The sequence below is a fragment of the Macrobrachium nipponense genome, chromosome 12 (genome assembly GCF_015104395.2).
Source record: "Macrobrachium nipponense isolate FS-2020 chromosome 12, ASM1510439v2, whole genome shotgun sequence".
In the NCBI taxonomy this organism is placed as follows: Eukaryota; Metazoa; Arthropoda; class Malacostraca; order Decapoda; family Palaemonidae; genus Macrobrachium; species Macrobrachium nipponense.
Genome location: NC_087205.1, coordinates 68,853,402 through 68,858,800, shown reverse-complemented (window position 1 = coordinate 68,858,800; position 5,399 = coordinate 68,853,402).

Sequence of the window (5,399 nt, the reverse complement as noted above, 5' to 3'; positions counted from 1 at the left end):
CGGGATTTTATTATCTAAAAAGGAAATTTTTTTTGCTTTTTTGCCCAAAGTTCTTTTGGTGAGATCAGGAAAATAATAAAAAGATACTGCTTTGTAGTTTATTTAAAAGATATTACATACAGGACCTTCAAAAGACACGATACAAAAGCTTGTAAACTCGTGACCGTTGGTATTTTTTTATTGATTTGCTTAATATTTTTAAGTTAATGTTTTTAAAGTAAAAAGAGCCAGACAAAAATTGCAAGTTATAAAATTGATGAAATTCATTCTCTCTCTCTCTCTCTCTCTCTCTCTCTCTCTCTCTCTCTCTCTCTCTCTCTCTCTCTCTCTCTCTCTCTCTCTCTCTCTCTCTCTCACAACCAATACACAAAATATTCCTTGAAAATATTGTAATCGATCTTTATTCATATATATGTATAGGTACGACAGTTGTCCTGCTTGCTTGGTGGCTGCGAGTCCGAATATCAGGCATTCCATTAAGGTGTGTGAGATATTTGTATTTCTGGTGATAGAAGTTTCACTCTCGATGTGATTCGGATGTCGCTTGGAGCCGTTGATCATCCCGTTGCTGAATAATCACTAGTTCCAAGCCACGTAAAAACTACAAAAAAAAAAAAAAAAAAAAAAAAAAAAAAAAAAACTTCCATTGTCTAAAAGTATTCCAACAGGACAAATAAGGCTCATCTTTCCCATCTTGGTATCGCCCTTGACATTGGAACAAATCGTGTAAATTGCTTACTTTTTTTCTTCTATAAATATTACTTAACATAGGAATAACTTTAGTTTGACATCAGTTCTTCAGTGAGGTTTGCGGATTTTACTGTCTTGGCAAGCAAGTTCCACTTACTCGCCAGTTGTAATTCTTAGATGTGTTACTTCAGTCAAAGACCCCAGAAACTTATCCAAAGTATTGAACCCCCCGAAACACACGAGAAATCAAATTAATTCTAGCTTGGTAAAAAAAAAAAACTTATTACATATCTGTCTCGTAGGGTAAGGAACATCTCTGTGGATACCCATTTCATCCAAAGACGACCTGTTGTAATCCTCTGGAATTTCCTGGTTTTGATTTGTAAACGACTGACTGAGCTAAGTTAGTTCTAACTTCTCTCCTCCCTCTGAATTAGCTATTATGTCGAGGTTGTCTCACGGTTGCCCAAAAACCCATTTTGAAGATCAGTCTGTGCAGTGGAAATTTCTCTCCTGGGTTTCTTTGTGGAAATGTTTAAGAGACAGGACTGGCGCTTTTTTTTTTGGGTGGGGGGGGGTGGGTTTGGTTGGGGGGAGATATCCATTGTTCCTTGTGTTGACAATATGTGTAATATCCTTTCATGAAATGCCATAGACCCAAAAAGCTATAACTGTCTTCCTCCTGACCGCCTTTGGCCCACGGTAGAGGCAGATGTGGCAGTGCGTTAGAAAAAAGCCCTGTCCCGTCTTGATTGTTTCATATACGATTGCTAAAATAGTATGAGACGGTCATTAATTATAATGAGATGTTTCTTTTAGTCTTATTGTTAAAAGAAATGGAAGGGAGTCTTCGATAGCCTTATTTGCACAATAAGAGATACATTTGGATCTTTTCTTCACCCTCCCTAGGCCGCCGTTGACCAAATACGCCATGAAGACTTGAGATGTTTAACTTAATATAGCATGCCCTGATACAACTACCAATTGAAGTTGTGCAATTGTATTTCATAGGTTACACAGTTACGCTAAGGCTAGTTTTTTTTTTTTTTTCCCTTCCATGCACATGTTTTGTAGTCGATTTTTGTGTGCATCATTCAGAAACAAATTTACACATTTTGAAAATAGTTCGAAGAGGGTTATATATACATGTATGTACGTGTATATATATATATATTATTATATATATATATATATATATATATATATATATATATAATATATTATTAATAAAACGACAACTCAAAAATGTAATTTCAGGAGGTTCAAGGTAAAGTCTTCTACAATCCAATAACTTTGGATACATGTTAAAAGAACTGTTATCAGTAATTGGTGAATTTTAATATTTAGAACCTTTTTCATCACCCCGTCAAGATTTTTATCAATTGGAGAATTTTAATATTTGACAAATTTTCACCCCTTTAAGGCTCCGGCGACTTTAGCATGGCAAAGTTGACTGAATGCAAACCTAGCAACGTCCTTGTGGAAAAAACATGACGCCAAAAAGACCCACTGTCTCACCACCTCTAATGAGCGCCTCAGGGGCGTGATCCGTATGGTCTTGGCCTGCCACCTCGATGGTCGTAAGTTCGATTCTCTGTCATTCCACTGAGGTGTTAGAGATGTGTATTTCTGGTGATAGAAATTCACTTTCGACGTAGTTCGGAAGTCACGTAAAGCCGTTGTTGGTCCCGTTGCTGAATAACCACTGGTTCCAACCAACGTAAAAACACCATACAAACAAACAAAACCACGTCTATTAGAAGCCAAACTGAAAGTAGACATTAGCATACCTAATTTCAATTCCTAATACATTTATTTCTTCCCAATTACCATTGTCATATTCACTTAGTGTCCCAGTGCCTGGATATAAGCCAAACATGTCCACTTAATACTAATGGCTACATAAACGTTACATCTATTGGCGGCAGACATTAGTCACAAACCCTGTCCTACACTCGACAATGAAACATCAAAATAAAACAGTCTGCGTAATTAAGAAACCTTGATAAAACAAAGCATCTCAAGGAAGCCCAGGAACAAAAATTACCGGAGTATGCAAATCATTGTATTCATTTACAAGAATATACAATTGTCAAATAATACAGAACCAAATGATAAAGACTAAAGACCGTAAGGTTGAGTGTAATGCATCAAGCAACTGAATGCTGTTGTATTCCGACGAAATTTTGCTCCTCTAATAACATCCTAATTTCTCACGTGCTAATTTAATGCTCCTAGGAAATAAAACCAACAAAGCCTTATCTCAAATTAGAGATAGGGAATGATAAAGATAACTATGATGTGCATGGGAAAGTAATAACTTATAGCCCATCCCTTAATGTGACATTACTATACAGGAATTAAAACAATATAACGAGTAACGGCTACTGTAATTTGTGGTATATACCGCTATAATTCAACTAAAGGTCTAAACCTGCAATAATACTTTACATTACATTACTGCGTCAATGCTTTCCAAATGTACTTGAAAAAGAAAATATGGCTAAATTAAGGTTTGCTTGAAGTTGAAGTACTTTTAAAGATCGTAGAAAAATGATCCTCAAAGGCTGCGAGCGACGTTTCCGTGAACACTCATCACCCTCCAAGATGGAATAAATAAGGTGCAGATCGTCGGTCGCTCGGTTCCCGCACTGTGACGTCACAGGTGCGCGTCGACTGGGCAGTGCACTTAATGATTACGTATGTTTTGACAGTAATTTGTTGCTATGCTGGTGTTCACAATTTCCATACAGGAAAATACTTTCTCTCTCTCTCTCTCTCTCTCTCTCTCTCTCTCTCTCTCTCTAAATCTCTCTCTCTCTCTCTCTCTCTCTCTCTCACTTAAAACACAGTTATATCAGATAAATATTTAAGACCTTACCATACAGAAATATAATCTTGTTAAAATACAAATAAACGAAAGTAACGAGGGTGAATGAATATGAAAAAAACTTTCCAGACTTTTATTGAACTAGCGTATTGTTCTTTTATTTTACCAAAAAGTACTGAAGAATTTTTTTCATTTTCTTCACACCTTTTTTAAGAAATTCTGACTTCCTTTCAGCATTTAATATCTTCATCCTAAAATGTATTTTTGCACCTAATAAAGACTTCATTACTTTCCTCTGGAGCATCAATGTTTAATTCCCTGAAAATATTAACTAATTTCGTAATCCCATCAACGCCTGGTTTCAACTGTTCCCCATGAAAAGATCTAAAGAATTATTCCATTTCCTTTCAATTACTGACAAATTGAGGACTGGGCCTAAACAGCACTTTCTCCTCATTTTGGAGATCCAGTCGTTGTTTAGGCCTTCAGTTTCTGGGAATCCTAAGGACGGATATTTATTTCTGTACTTATGAGCTATATAACCTCCCAGATAATTTAAGGCTTCAATTTCTATACCATATTTCAGACTACTCCAAGATCTACAAAATCCTCTTCCTCCATCTCAGCTTCATTAGGTAGACCTTCCTGAGGAATTCTCATCAAGAGATGAGCAGAGATACATAATTCAGAGTCTAAGTCAACATGACTGGAGTCACTTTCTTCAGAGGTTTTGGAAACCCAAGACTTAAAACCTGTATTGCTCATACATGGCATGTTATCATCATTGGGAGCGACATTATGACCGTGATTGCTTAAAATGTTGTTCTTACCTAACAAGAAATTCCTCAGTCTACACTTGAACTCAGTCTATACTCTGACCCCACGATATCCTTTAGTGGGGTTCTTAAGAAGAAATAAAAGGTCTAGGCTAATTATGTCTGCACAGGAAGACGTACTCAGAGGTACGTCATTACGCATTGGTCTAATCACCTGTTCGATCAACTTTACATTCATAAAATGAAAGTATCAAGAAAAAAAATTGGATAGCCTTAATCAGATCATTTCTTCATTCATTGCATAGGCTAGGCCTAATCTAATTTAGTACTTCATTTCAAGAATTTAGTCCAGGCTACTTAATTATCAACCAAAGATATATCACTAAAAATTGCACTAATGAGATTGTAAACAAACTTGTTAAACCATACCTGACTTTACGTCCTTAACAGGTAATTTAAAGAGAGAACTGCGGTTTTCTTTAATCTGTGATAACTTCTCTGGTAAAGTTTGTTGTGGTAGCAGTTCATATTGAAGATTTTCTTTCGTAATCTTCTTGTCCGGAAATGGACAGAACAAATCCTGGCATCCTTAAAATTAATATTATCACTTCTTTTACATGCATTAATCATACTTTGGACTCCTCGGGGTCTTTAGGGAACCTGTGAAAACAAATCCCATACTGTCTGGAACTATTAGTGCACCCAAATATGGAATACACACCCATAATCGTGAACTGCAACAATGCAACTGACGGAGTGAAGTGCATCGCCCAGTCGATGTGGTCCAGTGACTTCACTGAGAGAGGGAAAAATTAGCGATCGGATCCCTCGGTGAACACACCTTATGTTATTCCATCTTGACATCCTCTAGCTGTAAAGCATTCGCCTTCACCCGGTATAAGGAAACGGTGTGCAATCACATTTGCTGAGTTAGCTATAAGTCAATAATTAACACAAAAGACGTTAAAAAAACTGAAACTGATGGCATGAGAATGTATTTCTCGAATTACACATTTTGATAAAGCATTCACCTCCCTAATTTACCATTTTGTTTTCGAGAAGATTCCATCCTTCAATGGGAATACAGTCAATTTTATAATACC